This window comes from Triturus cristatus, chromosome 11 (assembly GCF_964204655.1).
Source record: "Triturus cristatus chromosome 11, aTriCri1.1, whole genome shotgun sequence".
Taxonomy (NCBI): domain Eukaryota; kingdom Metazoa; phylum Chordata; class Amphibia; order Caudata; family Salamandridae; genus Triturus; species Triturus cristatus.
The window spans coordinates 1162339308-1162359461 of NC_140594.1; the positions used below are offsets into that span (position 1 = coordinate 1162339308).

A 20154-nucleotide genomic window follows, 5' to 3' on the forward strand; every position below is an offset into this window, starting at 1 on the left:
CATTACATTTTATACTAGAGATCATTTACTTATTATTGCATTTATTTACAATTCTATGTAGTACTACAATTAGGGTGCATTGCCAATAATTCTATTGACTATTGATCACTTCACAATTGAAATAGAAAACAGTCTGAGCATTATGATAGATGTCTGGCTCTGGTATGGAACGTATAAGGGACGTTATGGGTTACAAAAAGATTTTGTTTGATCACTAGTAGGTTTTAAAAGGAAAATGAGTATCAGCCAAAGAAGAGGCATAAACATCAGTTTTTAAGCATTTTCATAACATGGGAAGGATACGTTTTGTTTGATGGTAAAGGAGCAAACAGTTATTTGAAGACGTATTATCAACTGGCGGACATTTAAACGGGGTCAGAATGGAAAATAAGCATTTTCAGAAGGAGGATTTAGGTGTTATGGAATTAGTTACTGAATTGAATACAAAATAGTGACTACAGATACATGCAATTTGAATTTGAAAGTTCAATGTGAACAAGGAAATTAGGCTGCCCTGCTAATATTGTGAAAACTTATGAAATGGACATTTGATTACAATAATTGGAGATTTCTTTAAAAAAAACAGTAGATCTTCTATATGTGCATATGCTGACCACTTCATAGAGACACAAAGCTCACATTTTAAATGTTGGTGTTTTGACCCCGTGAGAAAGTTAGTAGGTCTGTCTTACTTAAAGTGAAACCCTTAACATTTTGATATCACATTGTCAGTGTTGGTTGCCAGTAGGGGTCATGGCGCACTCTACCCAACCCGCACTACCAAAGGACATGCATAGGGCAGGTGGGAGGTAAGTTTCAGCCAAGTGAAAGGTAACTTTCTAAAGTTTCCTTTTACAAATTACTTATTACAAATCCAACTTCCCACATAGAATTGGGCTTGTTATAAATTTTTCAAAGGCCCAGAATTCTGTAGCTTTCTAGAAATAACCTTCTTAAATATTAATATTGTTTCCCAGTGCTCCCCAATGTACCAGTTAACCCTGCTACAGTGAAAATCGCCTTTGGGACCTTTTCACTGTAAGGATATGTTTAACTTAGAACATTTGCATGTTCTACTTTTCAATTCCACGCACCATGCCTTATGGACCTATTTGCTGGTGAATTTCTAATATATAAAAGAGGTTTAGGCCTGTCAAAAAAGAGTACATTTGACAAGTCGAATTTGCAGTTTTAAAACAAAACAGTCATCCTACAATGGTAGGCCTTCAGACATTATTACACTGACACTATAGTGGGTGGCACAATGGATGCTGTAGTCACCTAGTAACATTAAAATTCCAGTTCTTAGGCACACTTTGTACCGTATACAAGGGACTTATAGGTAGTATGTAAGCCAGTAAACGTGTTTATTCAATTCAATTAAAAATACCTAACTTCGGCCTACGAGGCCTTAAAAGTAAAAACCAGAATAAAATACAGAACATACATAGGAATTTAAGAATACACTCATCCGTTGCTCACTACAGCACATCAGTATACATCTGATTTGTACAGGTGCACGTTGGATTTAAACGAGTCCCACCAGGTTGCCTCAACAGTCTATAGGCTAACCTATTATCATGCTGCCTAAGTATCATGGTGCTGTTTGTCTTATACCAAGGATTGATTTCCGATAAAGTACGTATACAATAGATATGCAATGGCGCAGTTGTTACACTCAACCATCAGCATAGGCTGACTAAAGTGCGTGAGCCAAAAGTACAAAAGTCAATAGTAATTAGATGCTCTAGAGAACGTATTCAATAAAATGCCTATGTGAAACCGGGCCTATCAATTAATAACATCATCAAAATGTTTCTAAAAATATAAAACGTTTAAAATGCATGACAAATAAAACCTTTTGTTAATTACACAGACTATCGATTTCACTTTCAATGCCAAACAACTCAAGCAAAAGGATTTCCAAACATGTTTATTGCTTCAGTTATTTAAAATCATGCACAATATGCAAAGAAATTAGAATCTTACATTAAGGGGCCAATTATGATGTAGGACGGACCTGAGTCATGGGGTTAAGAGCTTCCGCGAGGTATTGCTGAGGTCTCAGGGACGTATATCTGTTCAGTACAACCCAGGCGTGTAGGCGTTTCGCTAGGGCTGACCTGTCCTCTAACAATGTTGAAATTCACATGATTTTGATACCGCCTTTTTGAATTGGTCTAGGCTTGCTGAGGTCAGCCAAAATTCCGCCAGGCCTAGCAGTTCGATAGTATCATTGAGATATTTGTGAAAAGGTGAATGTGGCTTTCTTGCGATCTCCTCCAAAACATAGTAGTTGATGGAGTTGGGCTTATAGCAGAGAGCATCAAAGGCTGCTCCTCTTGCGTAAGATTGCTTAATTAGCCAAAACTCAAGCCTGATTTGTGCTAGTGAAGTGCTTTGTGGGAGGTGAAAGATTCGCCTGCATATGCAAACTGAGATTTTGTCCAGGACCAAGATGCCTCTGCCTCCCGGCGCATCACACCCATAAACTAGGGTTGATGCTATTTTTTCTTTGGCGTGAGGAAATATGAATTTTTATGGTCAATTATGTCCCCTATCTTAGACCCCAATGGCTCCATGTACATGCTACAAGTGCATGTATGTTCCCTCCACTTCAAGCTATGAAGACGCAAATACATATGTGTCCAACGTTAACATGTCCTCTTTCAGATCTGCCATGAATGGGTCAGATATTCCGTTCCTAAGTATGCCTTGCCACCGTCTTTATATGGTATACTTTTCACGTTTTCCAGCTCTGGCAAGGTAGGCCCTGAATTCTGCCATCGAGCTTTTCCTGCTTCTGCCTCTGAATGCTCCAGCCTGGACCTGTATCTGTATCCATGACCTTTGTCTTACTTCCTGCGCGGCTAACGGTGCCTGGCCCGGCCTGTTGCCTGCCAAGACTGTATTCAGCCTTCAAGTTATCTGCTCCGCTCCTCGAGAAATGCATTCCTGTCTAGTAGTTTAGGTAAACATCCTTCCAGCTATAGAGCAAAGAGCCTGGCCTTACTGTTTCCGTGCAAGTAATTCATGGCTTCTGTTGCCATGGTAGGCCCATGCCCCTCGCTTCTCATGCAGACACGTAGACGCTTATACACGCACTAGTAGTCAGTATAGGATAGCCTCTGCCTGAGAGACCTTTCCCTCCAGATAATATAGTTCCTTAAACACAAGATATTAGATACGATTTGGGATTAGGTTGTTCTGACATCCCAGACTTCTGTGTCCTCATGTAGGGCTAAATGTCAAGTCCTCTCTACCCTCCAGTTACACGTCAATCACACATCATGCTACTGTGCGCGCATATTTGGCAAGTATTTCTGCTGACTTTGCAGGATTCTCTTATGGATCCACCCACTTGTGTCATCATCATAATGACGTTTCTAGTACATGCCCTCATGCACGCCTATTGTAACGCCTTTTCATTACGTATGTGTATTCTTATCTCTCTTCTCAGCTGTAACGCCTTCTGCATATGTCTTCACTGTAATGCATTTACTATAAATATGACAACCTGTCAATAAAGTATTGCTTCTATCCCTTCCCGAACCTTAGTGGTGACGGAATACGATTGCCTGGTTCGAACCAATTCCTTTGTAAGGAATAAACCCATTTTAAAACCTCAAATGCCACGGATTCTGCCTCTTATTTTTACTGAGTTATTCTTATTTAATTTTACCGCATAAATTAAGTCTAGGTAATTAAATTTACCACATAATTGGCGCCCGAATAGGGACACCTCTCACACCCCACGCGCCGGAGGTGCGTTGCAGACCCGGTCTCCTGCCACAGCCGGACGGACAACTTCGCGTACCCGCAGGATTTCCTGTATCTCCCTCAGGCCAACGGGGGCGACTGAGGCTGCGATCAACACCCAGACGAGGCGGTGAGGAGTGCGGAGAATCCCGACCAGAGCCCAGCTGAGCGAGCAAGATCCGAGGTATATAGAGGCCCACCAGACTCCGAAGTTCCGAAGTATCCAAGTCACGAGTCGAGTCCAGTCCAGTTTGGTCTAGTCCAGTCCAGACTTCCGAGGCCTTCTGTTCCGTTCCGTGCTTCCCGGTGAGTACCGTTGCTGGGGACGCATCTAGACGTGCACATTGGTTTGTGCCGGTCAAGACGGGTTTGGGTACACAGACCTGGTCTGCACTGTTTCAGCAGTGTATCTGTGCTGTTTAGCAGTACATCTAGTATTATGCAGTTGACTAGTTTTATTCTAATTATTATTGTTCGTTCTAAAATGTTTTAATATGTTTTAAATGTCGTGGTATGAGTGATTGTTCGATCTTCATTGCCGTGTTTATTGTATTAATTGTGTTCAAGTCCGAGTAAGAACCAAGTAGCAAGGTTCAAGATGCCGTTATTCTCGAAATTAAGACAGATAAAAACTAGAAAAGGGATACTTGAGGAAGCTGTTCCCATTCCACCTAGGGACACTCCAGGGTACTTTATGTATCATAAGCATGGCCTAGATGCCGTATTATATCTCGAATTGAGGGTAGACTACACCAAGGATTTAGCAGAGAATCAGAGATGGCCCACTACTGGGACATGGGATGCAGATTGCATCATGAGAGTAGAAGAAGCATTATGGAAAAAGAAAGCCAGACAGTCACAGAAGGATGCCATTGAATTATGGCGTAAAGAATCGCATAGACGCACAGAGAAAGCGCTCAGAAAAGAAGAGAAAAGTAGGGAGGATTCAGAAAAAGCCCGAGAAACTATATTAATTGAGGAAGGTATCCGAGCAAAAGCCGAACAAGTAGACAGACAACGAAACACTCTTATGAATGGTATGTATCCTCTTCTGGCCGAGGGCTTACCTAAGGCCACCCTGGAAGTACCGAAAGATCTGCCACCTCCTTTGCTTCCGACTAAAGTACACCCCAAGACTGCAAAGGACATTTTCCTTTCTTCCTATTTAGACGATGTACCCCCCGAATATGTTAATGCTCCGCCGCCACGTACACCACCTGCAAATGGTGCTCGACCCCGAGAAAATCTGTCCCCGCTTCCGCAGCAACATACTCCTCCGTCCGTCCAAAACCTTCCGCCCGTTCCTCCACTTCCTCCTGCATCTTTTCTTCCTACCTTACACCCAACGAATCCTTTTGGACCTAGCACCTCAGGAGGTGCGACAGGAAGTTTTCATACGCCGCCATCAGTGCGTCAAATGACTTATAGGGATCTAGCACACCAACGTACACCTCAAACAGCGAATTATGACATACTTAAAGAGCCTCTTACAGATTGTAGATATGATCCAGTACCAGGTAAAGACGACAGAATGATGCTATCATCAGTACGACTACGACGAGTTGCGAACTATTTAATGATATTACCAGGAATGATTGAACATCTAGACAAAATATATCGCTTTGTCCAAACAGGGCAAGGTCCTGAAAGTATTGGCGAGGCCATGGCCTACCAGAAAGTGGACACGCAGAAACTGTTGTTACGCTTCTTTATAAACTGCCTGATAAGACACAGAGATAGGCCAGGCGTAGACGCGGAAGAAATGAGAGCCCTTAACAAATGGGGCCAGAATATAGCAGACGGAAAACATGATAAACAGAATAGTATAGAAAGTATGTACAGAAGGATCAGGAAAAAAGTAGAACAAATATGTGAAAAAGAACAGCCTGAAAGAGAAACAGATGCAGATAAAACCGAGTCCTCAGGGGATGAGGAACAACTAGAAATGACAACAGGACAATTACAATTACCAGCTAGAGAAATGATAGCTTATGTAGGAAAAGGAAGATCCTTCAATAATCCAATACGTCTGATACGTCCAGAAAGTAAGAGAATTTTTCAAGCAGCTATGTCAAACCCAAAGACCCCTGAACATTTGTTTCAGGCTGCTGATAAAATACTTCAAGAACGAATGGGGTACCATGTACTCGATTCTATGGATGAACAAGAATTAGCCAGGTCAGCAGTACAATGGGCTGACAGTTCTGATAAATATAGTGATGACGCGCTAGTACATACGTTTTTGAATCTTTCACCAGACGAACAGCGCTTAGCTGGTATATACATGATACAACATCTCCTTATATTATATAAGGGCCAACACTCCGATCCAGGTCCCCTACCTGATATACTGATAGAACTACTCATGAATAAATGGAGAGGTCTAGGTACCGATCTAATTAAAGTAATTCTAGAATATCGACACAGATATAGTGCCTTTTTGTGTCCAGAACATGATCCAGCTCCCTCCATGGAAAGAAAAACGTATTACATAGACAGACAGAATCCCTTACGCGAAGTACACCCAGTTAGAAATGATGATAATACTTTTAGACGCGTGTTTGTGTACACGCCTATAACTAAAATAGAACTATTGGAAATGAAAAAATTAGTGCCCAGCCATGACAGAGATCCAGCAGGTTTTCACCGTGAAATAAAAGACATGTTACTCATGGGTGATTATACCTATCCTGACATTATGAAAATATTGAAAGTATTATTGCCTGCCGGTATTTACGAGAAACTCAAAGAAAAAGAGTGGGAGGTGGGAGAACAAAAGATTGATTGGACAGCATTAGAAAACGAAGAAAATGCCCGAACTGCAGGCGTAGGGCTTGGAGACAAAACTAAAGCATTACCAGGATTATTAGTACAAGTATTGCCACGTCTATTAACTACGAAAAAGGAAGACTGGGGAGCAATCTCAGCTTGCAAACAGAAACCCGATGAAGACACTAGTGATTTTTATTCCCGATTTGAAAAATGTTTTGGTATTAACAGCGGCCTGAAAGCAAGTAGCGATTCATATCCACATCTTTTTGTAACGAAACTAGTCGAAAATTCCTTGCCTCAGGTTAAGAACAGAGTATTGAAAGTAGAGAGCTCTTGGCAAGCCAATACCCCGTCACAAATGTTACAAATGTTACAGTATCACCAGAATAGAATTAGAGAAGAACAAGAACACGAACAGAGACGTATGAAAGACACGAAAATGAAAATGCTCGTCGCCCAGTCAGTTCCGGCTGACAGTCATAAAAAGGGTGCAACACAGTCCAGTAATTCAGCGGTTCCCGTTAAAGGGACATGCAACTATTGTAAACAGCCAGGTCATTATATAAACGATTGTGCAGTTCTGAAACATAATATCTCTACGGGTAAAACCAAGGAGAGACCACGTCCGCCTAGACAGGATCAGATCCAACAACAAGTACCTCAGAATGTACAGCCTATGCAAGCTGCACAACAGACCGTAGCGGTACCACAGTCACAGCCTATTGCCGCAACACAAAACACGACACAACAGATGTACCAGTATGCACAAAATGACTATCCAGATTATCAGCGATACACATGAAATAGCCTAGAGAGGGAAGTTGGCTTACCCCTTATTGAGGTTCCCGTAGATCAAGAGGGTCCTTATGTACAGAGTCAAGTATTAGGGAAAGACAGAAAGTTTTTAATTGATACAGGGGCAAGCAGAACAACTATAAGTCACAACGAGGTTCCAGGGGCACCCCTCTCAGGCTCACAAAATGTTTCCCTTGGATTTTCAGGACAACCTATTGTTAATGAAGTATCGCAACCTCTGCCTCTTACAGTTGGCCCATTGACACGGACTACAGATCTATTACTTACAAAATCATGCCCAGAAAACTTGTTAGGTATAAAGACACTGAAAGCTCTAGGAGCTGTAATATGTTGTTCCCCGGAGGGGGTACGACTATTTTTGCGTGATTTTAAAGGTCACTATGTATTTAGAGACATGGATCACAGGTTACAGAATGTCCCTGCACATTTATGGGCACAAGGCCCTACTGATGTAGGTTGTATGCACATTACACCATATCGAGTCACACTCAAAACAGGAGTGGTATTACCACGAATTCGACAATATAAGTTACCTCCAGATGCTGTAGTGGCTTTGCTGCAAATGATTGACGAGCTCATTGCACAAGGAGTGGTCGTGGAAACCGACTCCAATGTGTGTAATTCTCCTATAATTCCGGTCCTTAAACGAACTGATCCAAAAGCACCCCCAGTTTACCGATTAATTATTGATCTGCGCGAATTGAATAAATGCATTGTACCACAATATCCCGTGGTTCCAGATATCTCTTCATTATTGACAGCTATTGATTCAGAAGCAACGTTCTTTACTGTAATTGACCTCAAGAACGCCTTCTTTAGCGTCCCAATCGATCCGGAAAGCCAATATTTGTTCGGATTTAGTTTAAATGGACGAAGCTTTAAATTTGCACGCGCACCTCAAGGATTCACAGAAAGCCCCAGCATCTACAGCCAAGCACTGAAAAGACAACTTGACAGTATCCACATGCCTGTTAACACTGCACTGCTTCAGTATGTCGATGATCTGCTGATCACCGCCCGAAGCGAACCCGAATGTGAAAAAGCATCACTGACGGTTTTACATTTTCTGGCCGACAAGGGGCACAAGGTGTCCCCTTCGAAGCTGCATTTCTGTGTTCAGCAAGTTGTGTAACTTGGGCACTTGCTGTCCAAGGGGGGAAGACAGCTCACACCTGATCGCATCCAGTTAATTGTAAACATGCCACCACCCAAGACACAAAAGGAGGTGCGGGCCTTCATAGGTCTCACTTCGTACTGTAGACAATGGATTCCCCAGTATGCATTTTTAGTAAAGCCACTCATTCAGTTGACAACCCAGGAGGCAGCGACTTTGACTGTCCTCCCGTGGACTCAGGCACATACACAAGCTTTTGAAGACTTAAAGAAAGCCTTATGTCAAGCACCTGTTTTAGCGACACCATGTTACAGTAAGCCTTTTACACTCTTCGTTACAGAACACGAAGGTACTGCCTTGTCAGTACTCACTCAGGAACAAGCAGGTTCACACAAGCCGTGTGCTTACTTTTCCAGCACATTAGATCCAGTAGCTCAGGCTCTGCCTACATGCCTGAAATCAGTCGCAGCGACAGCTTTAGCGATCAGACAAAGCGATTCCATAGTATTAGGACATCAATTGACAGTGCAAGTTCCACACTCCGTGGAAGTTCTTTTAAACCGAACTCAGACTCAGCACTTGACTATAGCGCGACTGACAGGTTACGAATTAACATTGTTCCAGCCACACATAGAAATCAGACGCTGCAGTACATTAAATCCTGCCACACTTTTGCCATTAAGTGGAACAGACCCACTGGCACATGATTGCATTGAAGTCATTACTATTACGACAAAACCCAGACAAGACTTGACAGATGTCCCATTACCAGATCCAGACCTGACACTTTATGTGGATGGGTCATGCATGAGAACAAGTACAGGAGAATTAGTGGCCGCTTACGCAGTCACGACAGACACCGAAGTCATTGAAACAAATTGTATTGACACATTATCAGCTCAAGCAGCAGAGCTCATCGCTCTGACACAAGCCTGTATTCAAGCCAGAAATAAAAGAGTCAACATATACACAGATTCACGTTATGCATTCGGAGTTGTACACGACTTCGGAGTCCTTTGGCGAGAAAGAGGTTATTTGACTTCTCACGGTGCCAACATTCAACACGGTCCCCTCATTCAAGCTCTGTTAGATGCAATACATCTGCCTACTTCGATATCTATCATGAAGTGCAAGGCTCATACAAAAGTCACCGATATCATTTCCCAGGGTAACGACCTAGCAGACCGAACGGCTAAGCAAACAGTACAGAATAGAACTCATGCAACTGACTTGACAAAAACAATAGTTCCGACACCGACACACTGCATGACAGTTAGGGATCCCGCCCTTGATGTAATTGACATACAGACACATGCTACACCAGAGGAAATCAAGAAATGGACTGAACTAGGAGGGATCCAAACAGATCAGGGATGGATGACGAAGGGAAAATCTACATGGTTTCTCCCCGACTCAATGGTTCAAGTTATCATTAACACAATACATAGTCCAGCACATCTAGGAGAAAAAGCTATGTTAGACAGTATTCAAAACATTTGGTTTAATAAACACTTACGAGCTGCAGCCAAACAGAAAGTCCGTACTTGTATGATTTGTTGTCAGTTCAACCCAGGTAAAGGTGTACCTGTAGAGCAAGGTGGATTTCAACATCCTGACCACCCTTTTGAAGTCCTCCAGATGGATTATATCCAGATGGAACGATGTCGAGGATTCAAATATGTCCTCGTAGTTGTATGCGCTCTTTCCCGTTGGACAGAAGCATATCCAGTCTCAGATTACACTGCCCCGACCACTGCCAAGCAGCTGGTTCGTGAATTCTTCCCACGGTATGGTTTGCCCCGTATCGTGTACTCAGATAATGGCCAACCGTTCTCATCCGAGCTGATGAAACACATTTCACTCCTGTTAGGTTATCAATGGAAATTTCACTGTGTCCGGCATCCCGAGGCAGCAGGTCTCGTGGAACGTCATAATCAGACTCTGAAAATTCGACTGTCAAAAATCTGTAGAGAGAAAGGCGTCGACTGGATAGTAGCCTTACCAGTTGCACTCTTTTACATGAGAATGGTAGCACATTCTCGCACAGGGCTATCCCCGTACGAGGTGGTCTTCGGTAGGCCACCAAATATGTGGGGGACGCCTATACCTCGTAAAATCACTGATGTTGATTGTAATATGCTGACAGATTACCTTGCTTCCTTGATGTCTGCACTACAATCTTGCCGTTCACAGGTAGCTGCAGCCTTTCCCGACAACACCGAGGTGAAGCCCCATGAAGTGGTTCCCGGAGATTTTGTCTTCATAAGAAATTTTGACAGGAGGAGCCCGTTGGAGCCTCGCTGGCAAACGCCGAGATTAGTACTCCTGACCACGAGGACAGCAGTGAAGGTGGAGGGTCGCAAGGGTTGGCTACACTCGAGCCATATCAAGAAATTTCATGGACTACCTTCTGATTTGAACTCTCAGCCCTGCCCCCCTCCACAGACTGATTCAAAACTCCCCCTGGTCGAGAACACTGTTTCCCAAAACTATAAACTGAAACTAAGGTCTAGCAAGTCAGACAATTTGATTGTTTAAGTCCTCTCCTAGGTGAATCGGTTGAATTAGTCTCTGACATGTATCCTCTAGACCGAAATCGAGAGAGAGATAGACAGAAACAGCTCAAGAAACGTGCATATTGTAAATCACTTCATAGTCACTGTATAGTGACATTGTTGATTATGTTTTTTCTAAATTTGTTGATTATTGCTGCAAGTATACTGTTGCACATATACTATCCTATTTTCAAGCGTGCTCATTCTGCTTACAATGATACTGCCGAACATTCTTTTAGCGAATTACCTTCACATGAGTTGCCCTATAGACTCGCGCTGCGCAACAACACATTCATTAGTATGTTACATCACTCCCATCAGGCCAGCAATGCTACAAATTGTTGGATATGTGGCCGACTCCCTCCCTATCAGAAATACAAAGGAGTTCTGCCTCTCTTTCCGTATCCATTCACACATAATGGTTCCTGTGGCGCATGGTTTAGTTTGATTAATTCTTTAGATTCAAATACTGTAGTTTACCAGAGCAACTGGGTATGGGGAAACCTGAACTTAGTTTTGCTTAAAGCCTGTTACCCTAACAAGGAGGGACTTCCCAAAAGGACAGGAACTGACCTAGAAAATGAAGTATATGGATTAGGTAATTTTACACTCAACCTCATGATTCTGAATGTTGAATCCGAAGCTGCACTAGTCTTACCTGCTATGTCAGTATTACCAGTCAAAGGTGAATTATGTGTAAGAAAGAATGGTTCAGTATACCTGGGTCATAGTAAATGCACCACTGTGATCGAATTCAGTGATAAAGGCAAGTCTACATTTAGAGCTTCCCGTCATTCCTACTTCATTTGTGGTTACCGCATATATACGCTTACCTTTAGATTGGGATGGTACCTGTTACATTGCATTCCTCCTGCCACCTGTTTTCCTAGCCCCTCCTGATTATCATAGAAATACCCATTTAGTACACAATAGACCCCAGAGAGATATCCCGATTGTTGACTACACTGAAACAGCATGGGAACAATATACAGACTTCAATAAAGGTCTCTTTCCTTACATAGGTGTTGTCTCTAATAGTAAACTGATACGTAGATTAACCAGAACCCTTGAAGCAGTAGTGAATGAAACTACCTCTGCCCTAGGCAACTTAACAGAGGAGCAGTCTGCGATGCGGATTGTTGTCCTCCAAAATCGTCTTGTCCTTGACGTCATCCTGGCCGATAGGGGCGGAGCCTGTAGAGTCATCGGATCAAGTTGTTGTGTTTTCATTCCAGAAAACGCGCCATCCGTATATAAAGCCATAACTCGTCTTCATAAGATTGCAAGCCAGATACATCAGAATCCCGGCACCTGGACATGGTCCGGTTGGTTCTGGAGCGTGTTGTCAGCCTGGGGATGGAAAGTCCTATCCTTCCTAGGTATTGGCCTTCTCATAGTATTCAGTTGTTGCCTGTGTCTACAATGTGGACCAGCGATTTGCGGCCTGTGTGCCATGTCATGTATTCCATGTTCAAGTTCTCGTTCAAAATCCCGGAAGAAGAAAGAAGAGCAAATGATGTTACATGAACAGATGGATGGATTCCTGAGGATCGATATCTCATGAAGGGTCCGTAGGGGACAAGGAGGGAATGAGGAAATATGAATTTTTATGGTCAATTATGTCCCCTATCTTAGACCCCAACGGCTCCATGTACATGCTACAAGTGCATGTACGTTCCCTCCACTTCAAGCTATGAAGACGCAAATACATATGTGTCCAACGTTAACATGTCCTCTTTCAGATCTGCCATGAATGGGTCAGATATTCCGTTCCTAAGTATGCCTTGCCACAGTCTTTATATTGTATACTTTTCACGTTTTCCAGCTCTGGCAAGGTAGGCCCTGAATTCTGCCATCGAGCTTTTCCTGCTTCTGCCTCTGAATGCTCCAGCCTGGACCTGTATCTGTATCCATGACCTTTGTCTTACTTCCTGCGCGGCTAACGGTGCCTGGCCCGGCCTGTTGCCTGCCAAGACTGTATTCAGCCTTCAAGTTATCTGCTCCGCTCCTCGAGAAATGCATTCCTGTCTAGTAGTTTAGGTAAACATCCTTCCAGCTACAGAGCAAAGGGCCCGGCCTTACTGTTTCCGTGCAAGTAATTCATGGCTTCTGTTGCCATGGTAGGCCCATGCCCCTCGCTTCTCATGCAGACACGTAGACGCTTATACACGCACTAGTAGTCAGTATAGGATAGCCTCTGCCTGAGAGACCTTTCCCTCCAGATAATATAGTTCCTTAAACACAAGATATTAGATACGATTTGGGATTAGGTTGTTCTGACATCCCAGACTTCTGTCTCCTCATGTAGGGCTAAATGTCAAGTCCTCTCTACCCTCCAGTTACACGTCAATCACACGTCATGCTACTGTGCGCGCATATTTGGCAAGTATTTCTGCTGACTTTGCAGGATTCTCTTATGGATCCACCCACTTGTGTCATCATCATAATGACGTTTCTAGTACATGCCCTCATGCACGCCTATTGTAACACCTTTTCATTACGTATGTGTATTCTTATCTCTCTTCTCAGCTGTAACGCCTTCTGCATATGTCTTCACTGTAATGCATTTACTATAAATATGACAACCTGTCAATAAAGTATTGCTTCTATCCCTTCCCGAACCTTAGTGGTGACGGAATACGATTGCCTGGTTCGAACCAATTCCTTTGTAAGGAATAAACCCATTTTAAAACCTCAAATGCCACGGATTCTGCCTCTTATTTTTACTGAGTTATTCTTATTTAATTTTACCGCATAAATCAAGTCTAGGTAATTAAATTTACCACAGGCGGTTTCAAGAATTGGGATGTAGGAGGTCCCATTTAGATGTCTAAACAGCCCTGCCAGGCCTGCTGTGAGGGCCACCCATTTATTTTTGTTCTCCTCTTTGTGAGACTGGAAAGAGCTGTCACTGTCGAAGGTGATGCCATGATATTCATAGCTGTTGGTTGTGTCTATTCTGCTCCCCCTTTGGTGACAGCTGGTCTTCCATTTGAGGACCTTACCCCCGATTACATTATTTTAGATTGTTTACCGTTTATTTTCATTCCGAAGGACTCCTTTGGCGCTTTCATGAGATGCTGCATCCCGACTTGTGTTCTACTCATTATCACCAGATCATTGGCATAGACTATGTTACATAGCTGAACAGACCCTAGTTGTGAATTGGTGGAAGATCAGCAAGGAATAAATTGAACTGCAGTGGTGCTAATACGCACCCTTGCTAATGCCCTCTGGTTGTCAGGATGGCCCTTAAAAGATTGGCTCCTATTCCCCAGTTAGGTTTGTCCAATCCTTTGTTTATAATATATCTGATTGTGTTCTGGGACTCCCCTTTATAGTCAATTTAATAATTATTGCGGTGGATAGTTATTTGAGCCATGATAGATAACTTGGCCAATTCTATCCTGCTTAAACTTTGGGGAGGAGTCGTTTTCCATAGATTGAACATTTTCTGAATCCCTGATAAATGTTGAATCTATTCTCTTATTAATTTCCACGGACCAGCATACTGTTCCATAACTACAGACTGAAGTCAGTTTGGCATCAGTAACAGTCACAGTAGATCCAATGGCGTTTCCACCATATTTTACAACAAAGCTTTTTATTGATTCTGATCCAACCACCAATTTCTATTGTGTGTGGCTCAGAGGTGTTTTCCAGTTTAGCTTATTATCAATTTTTATCTCTAGAAATGAATAGTGTGGCACCTTTTTGATTTCTTCTGGACCAATGAACCAGGTGTAATAAGGGGTTTCGCAACCAAATGGCATAATTTTGTTTTGCTTACATTGATCTGTAAACCATTAGCTAAATCATATGCAAGTGTTGAAGCCCAAACTATTTAGTTGATAACATGCCAATGTTGTTGGCAGAGGCCTGATATTTAATTTTCGAGTTTCCTAGTCTGGGGAATCCTCTCTTGATGTCCGCAGCACCTCCATGAGATCGGAGATATATGAATTAAACAACAATGGGACAAGAATGCAACTCTGTTTTAGCCCATTGTGAGTGTAGATTATTTGGCGACATTCTTTATAGATAAGTTGATTTTGTCAATTAAAAGCATTATTAGTTTTGACATGTTTGAGGGGTCAAAGTAAAAAACCAGCAGCATCACTCCAAAAGATGGGGTGGGCCCCAGATGTGGCTGCCACTGGGTTGCTATAGTTAGGACCATTGTCATATGAAAGGGATTTGCTGATTTGCTAATACTTTTGGTGCGGATTGATGAATCTTCAAGACACTTTCCAAAAAAAGCCTTATTTACCTCAGCTTTTCATTGGAAAGATTAAGGGTGGCACATTAAACAGGGGCCGAAAAAAGGGTGGGTCCCAAAGGCAGGACAAACCCCGGACCTAACCCCCCACCATCCACAAAAATGGACATCTCACTTTGCATTAAAACAAATAGAAATTCAATAAAAAAACTAAGATTAAAGTGCTAATATAGCTAGAAATTGTTATAGCTTACTTTACATTAAAAAACAAAAGATTAAAGGGATTTTATAGTAAGCGAAATGTCAGATAAAACAAATCATTTCAAACTGAAATTCACCAGTTACCGTTATCTCATGTAACTAAAACTTGGGCCCTAGAGCAATTATACCTCATTAAGGGCCTCATGTAGGTAGCGAAATACCGGTCGGTAACGGCCGATTTTCGGTAAATATGCCGTTACCGACCGGTATACAGACAAGTGAGATGTAGGAGTCCAAAAACCACTGTTCGGTAAATATGAGGCGGTAAAAACCGAATCATAGTTACCGAATACATAATTAACGAATCGGTAAATATGAAGTGGTAAATATGAAGTGGTAAAAAATCAAAATGACATGTAGGAGCACTCGGTAATTAAGAAATCCCAGAAAATCGGTAAATAAGAGTCGGTAATTAACACGGAGTGAAAGCAGGTGGTAACCAACAACAGTGCAGCTGAGCAATCCCAAAATGCAACAGCGTGGACACCCTGGCTGCTATTGACGTCATTGCAAGGCGCCTACGTCTACAGGCAGCAGGACTGAGGGTTTGTCGACGGAAGGAACGCATCCACAGACAGCGCATCACACTATTCCAGCTGACTGATGCAGAGATACATGAGAGGCACAGGCTACACCCCGAAACCATCATGGACTCAATCAGGGACCCGCACCCACTCCTGGACCAGCCAATTAGAAGGGCGCACGCCATACCCCCACATGTGCAGGTGCTCTGCAGCCCACATCTGCTGGCATCCGGCATGTCTCAGGTGGTGACAGCTGCGGTGGGTGGTGTATCCCAGAGTTGCCTGTCCCGTTCCTTCAGGAATTTCCACCACCATTATACTGCAGCATTGATGGGACACACATCCCACTCTGTCCACCAGCTGACACAGAGCACATCTACAGGATCAGGAAGTCCACCCACTCCATCAATGTGCATACCGAATGGAATGATGTTGTGAATGGTCCCGTGGGTGGCAGAACCAAAAGGTGCGCGTATGCTAATTACAACGAGGTCTGCAAGTTGTCGCACAGTGAGGCGGCTTCCAGACTGAGAGCTATTGCCCAAGCAAACATGGTGAAGGCCTAAGCCGTTATAGATATTAGCTCTAGCACTCTCACTTCTAGGATTCATACATGAGACAATAGGCACATGCAAGTACACGGCGCATGCAATGTACAAGCCCCGATTATGGCGTGCGTCCTACGAGGTATCCCAGTGCCTGTGATTACACCTTCTTCCACTGTGCTTGCAAACGGTATTCATATAATCATGATTAATGATGTTTGCTGCGGGATGTGAGTGGTAATCCCGTACATAACTGGCTCGCATGCAGTTGTCTGCTGCTATACTGTTCTTTTTCCACCCCCGCATGGGCGCCGGGATGTTTCCTTCTGGCCTTCGATTCCAACCTTGAAGGCAGAGTCCAACAAGTTGAGCAGAATAGAGCGCCATTGTCCCACAAAGAGGTGCCTTTGACTTCCTCTCGTGAAATATTTGTCCTTCACGTTGCTACTTCGCGCACTGAGGAACAGGCGCCTCTGAATACTGACCTCCCCCTGCATTTCGGCTCTTTGATCCAAAGTATTATCAATGCCTCGTCCACGACCGGCCTGGCTCAATTTTTTTGAACATGTGGGGCTCGGGTCTCGTGACCTCATTCCAAACTATTTGTGGTGTAATTCCGGCATTTGTTCATTCACTGTGCTCGAGCATCTTTGGAGGTGTTCCGCTGCTTCTGGCGCTGGTGGCAGGTGTGCTGCTTTTACTTTTCATACTACGGAATGGCTGCTCCTTCTGTGCCACACGAGCACCTGTCCCGTCTGCATCTTCTTCGTGATAGGATGCTTGACTACTATGGTACTTTGCCATTGGCGACTTTAAGCCTGGCATATGGATTATCCTTCAGGTATTCCTACTTCACCTGCGTGCAACCTGTATTTCACTGCCTGGATTGTCCCTTTGAATGGCCTCTGGATTTGTGCTTGACCAACATGGTGTCTCCGGTGCCGGATTTCGATCGACTGATGCGGCCCTTAGTGGCTCACGAGTTGTCCTGTTCTGGTGTCCGGATCATGGCGTGTGGAGCGGCGCATGGTATCCTGGGTAATTGGGACATCTCAGCGGCAGCCTACGACTTCTTGTCCATGAGCTATTTGGAGGAACATTCCGGGTGCCCTCTGATTGTGCTGGAGGCTCCGTTGGTTGGAGAACACGTATGTTCCTTTTCTTTACTCAATTGGATGGCTGAGACTTTTAGTGGCCCTGACAACGATTGCTTGTTGGAAGCCGTGGCCACATATGCTGCCTATACATTCATGGATTAACTGGATTGTCGTCCATTGCGCCTGTGCTACTGGACAGCACCCTGGCGCAACATTTATTTCTTTTATTTCTCGTGTTTCTCTTCCTGATGGTCTGCTTGAGTATTTTACTATACTTGCATTGTGTTTTTTGGAATTGTATGCTGCACTGATTTGGACTGTAGGACTTTGGCGCTGCATTGGTTACGCCCTGTTCTGCTCTGACGAAACTGAACTCTGCGCTCTCTCTTTTCTTGCCTATTACATATTGCTTCGCTGAAGGGGGCGTGTAGTGAGTTCTCCCTGAATACGTACATGCATTGTTCAGTTGGCATTACCACGTTGAATGTTATGTAGCCATATTTGTGTCTTTGCACACGACACTGCGTTTACATGTTCTTTCTTGAATAAACTGCTGACTCGAGACTTCCTTCGGACGAGTGCATTCTGTTGTTCCCATCCCAAGCTCTGCGCAGCGACCTTGGTCTGTACATGCTGTGACACACAGTCTGGAATGTTACACTATGCATGTTTTCCACTATCGGTTGTTCGACCCACGATTTAGCCATGGCACACGCGCAGCTGCACATACCTGACAGTTGGTGCTTTTCATAGCTCAGACATCATGTTAATTCTTCAGACCGAAGACGAGCCTTCCTGCGAGGAGACTCCTGATGCTCCTGTGATGTGATTTCACTGAGCTGATCTTTGTGGTATGGGGTCCCCTATTCAAGCCTGAGAGACCTTCTGTAATGACATGATTGTGATATTGGCTACTTAGTTAAGGGAAGGTGGTAGTATCCTCGGTATTTTCCGATTCGCTAAATTCCACCTCGGTATTTACCGATTCGGTGGATACCACCTCGGTATTCACCGAATCGGTGGATACCACCTCGGTATTTACCGAATCGGTGTATTCCGATTCGTATTTACCGACTGTTACCGAATCGGTAACTGTTACCGAATTTTTACCTACATATAACTTACCGGTAGTAATTTACGGATTCGGTACGGCTCGGTATTTATGAACCGGTAAAATTTATTTACCTACATGAGGCCCTAACTCACCAGGCTCCCGACATACACTCACATATTACACACCCATGACATGTTCAATGACTGCATTGCTAACATCCTTAATGACATCTAAAATTACATCATGAATCAGAACATTATGCGTGGCGAGTGTGCGCGTTATAGTTAATTTAGGGCATGATTTCTAGTTATTTGTAATAACTGAAATGGCGAATTTCAGTGTTTTTTCACTGTCATAACAAAGGTCTTGTAATAATATAAAAGCTAAAATTTAAAACAAAACAAAATACTAAAATTCACTATTTCCACGTAACTGAGCTAAGTATAGCTTCCACCTCCACAGATCTGAGATGTCATCAGTAATGTCATCAATGATATGATTTAACATGTCATGAGCGATGTAATATGTGAGGTCATAAGCAGTGCATCAGGAGGGTGCAAGTTATACATTTTTAAGTCAGTTAGGTATAAATGGTGAATTTCAGAGTTTTTTTGATTTTAATACAAGATATTTTTACTTAACCTTACCTTAACCTTACCTTATATGTGTATACTTCAGCTGTGCACAGTGAGGGGGTTAGGTGCAGTGCTTCTCCTGCCTTTAGGCCCTGAGTCCAACTCCACGTGGGTGACCAACCACCCCACATCCACTCACAGCCATCCCATATTTTTTTTAGCCCTGTTGTAATCCCGCTGCACTCCTACAAGACCAACCAGGGTAGTGGGGACATAGGGTCATGTGGGAGCATGATGTTTGAAAATATTTTTACCCCTGGGGTCCACAAGAGCCAGAGGGGTCAGGGTACCCCAACTCTGCCTCTTTGTATATTTTTTTTTCTAAACTAAATATAAGGGGACCTAGTCCCCAATTCCTAAGATGGAGGTCATAGCATTTCTGTTGATGTTGCGGCCTCTCCTTCAGCCAGCCCTATGAATTACTAACTTTTGAACCTTACTTTCTCGAAAAAGGCTGAATGTAGCCATTTGATTAATCCTAATGAAGCTTTCTAAAAATAAAAGTTCATCCACGCAGCTCCTTTCGGGAAAGTTTCTGGGTGATCCATCAAGCAGGAGTAAAGAGAAAGGGGTTTCCAAAAGGGTTTTTTCCCATGCAATTTCCAACAGGAATTTTGAGCAGTGCTACAGCTAAAACGTCTAAGTAGAATTACACCAAAATTAGCAGAAAGCTGGACCTTCATGCAGAAAGTATGCAAATCAAATCAGTAATTTTTGCAAAACGAAAGTTCAAAATGTATAGATAATTCAGAGCATACTACATTCATACCACATGCGCAGCAAGGTCAAAACACATGGTCTGA

At 43.3% G+C, this 20154-nt stretch overlaps 1 protein-coding gene across 1 annotated transcript in view; it reads right to left on the reverse strand.

Annotated features, from left to right (window-relative positions):
* Nucleotides 1-20154, reverse strand: part of LOC146788639 (putative cation-transporting ATPase 13A5) — a 586298-nt gene that overhangs the window by 298685 nt on the left and 267459 nt on the right. The gene's annotated exons all lie outside the window — the stretch shown is intronic.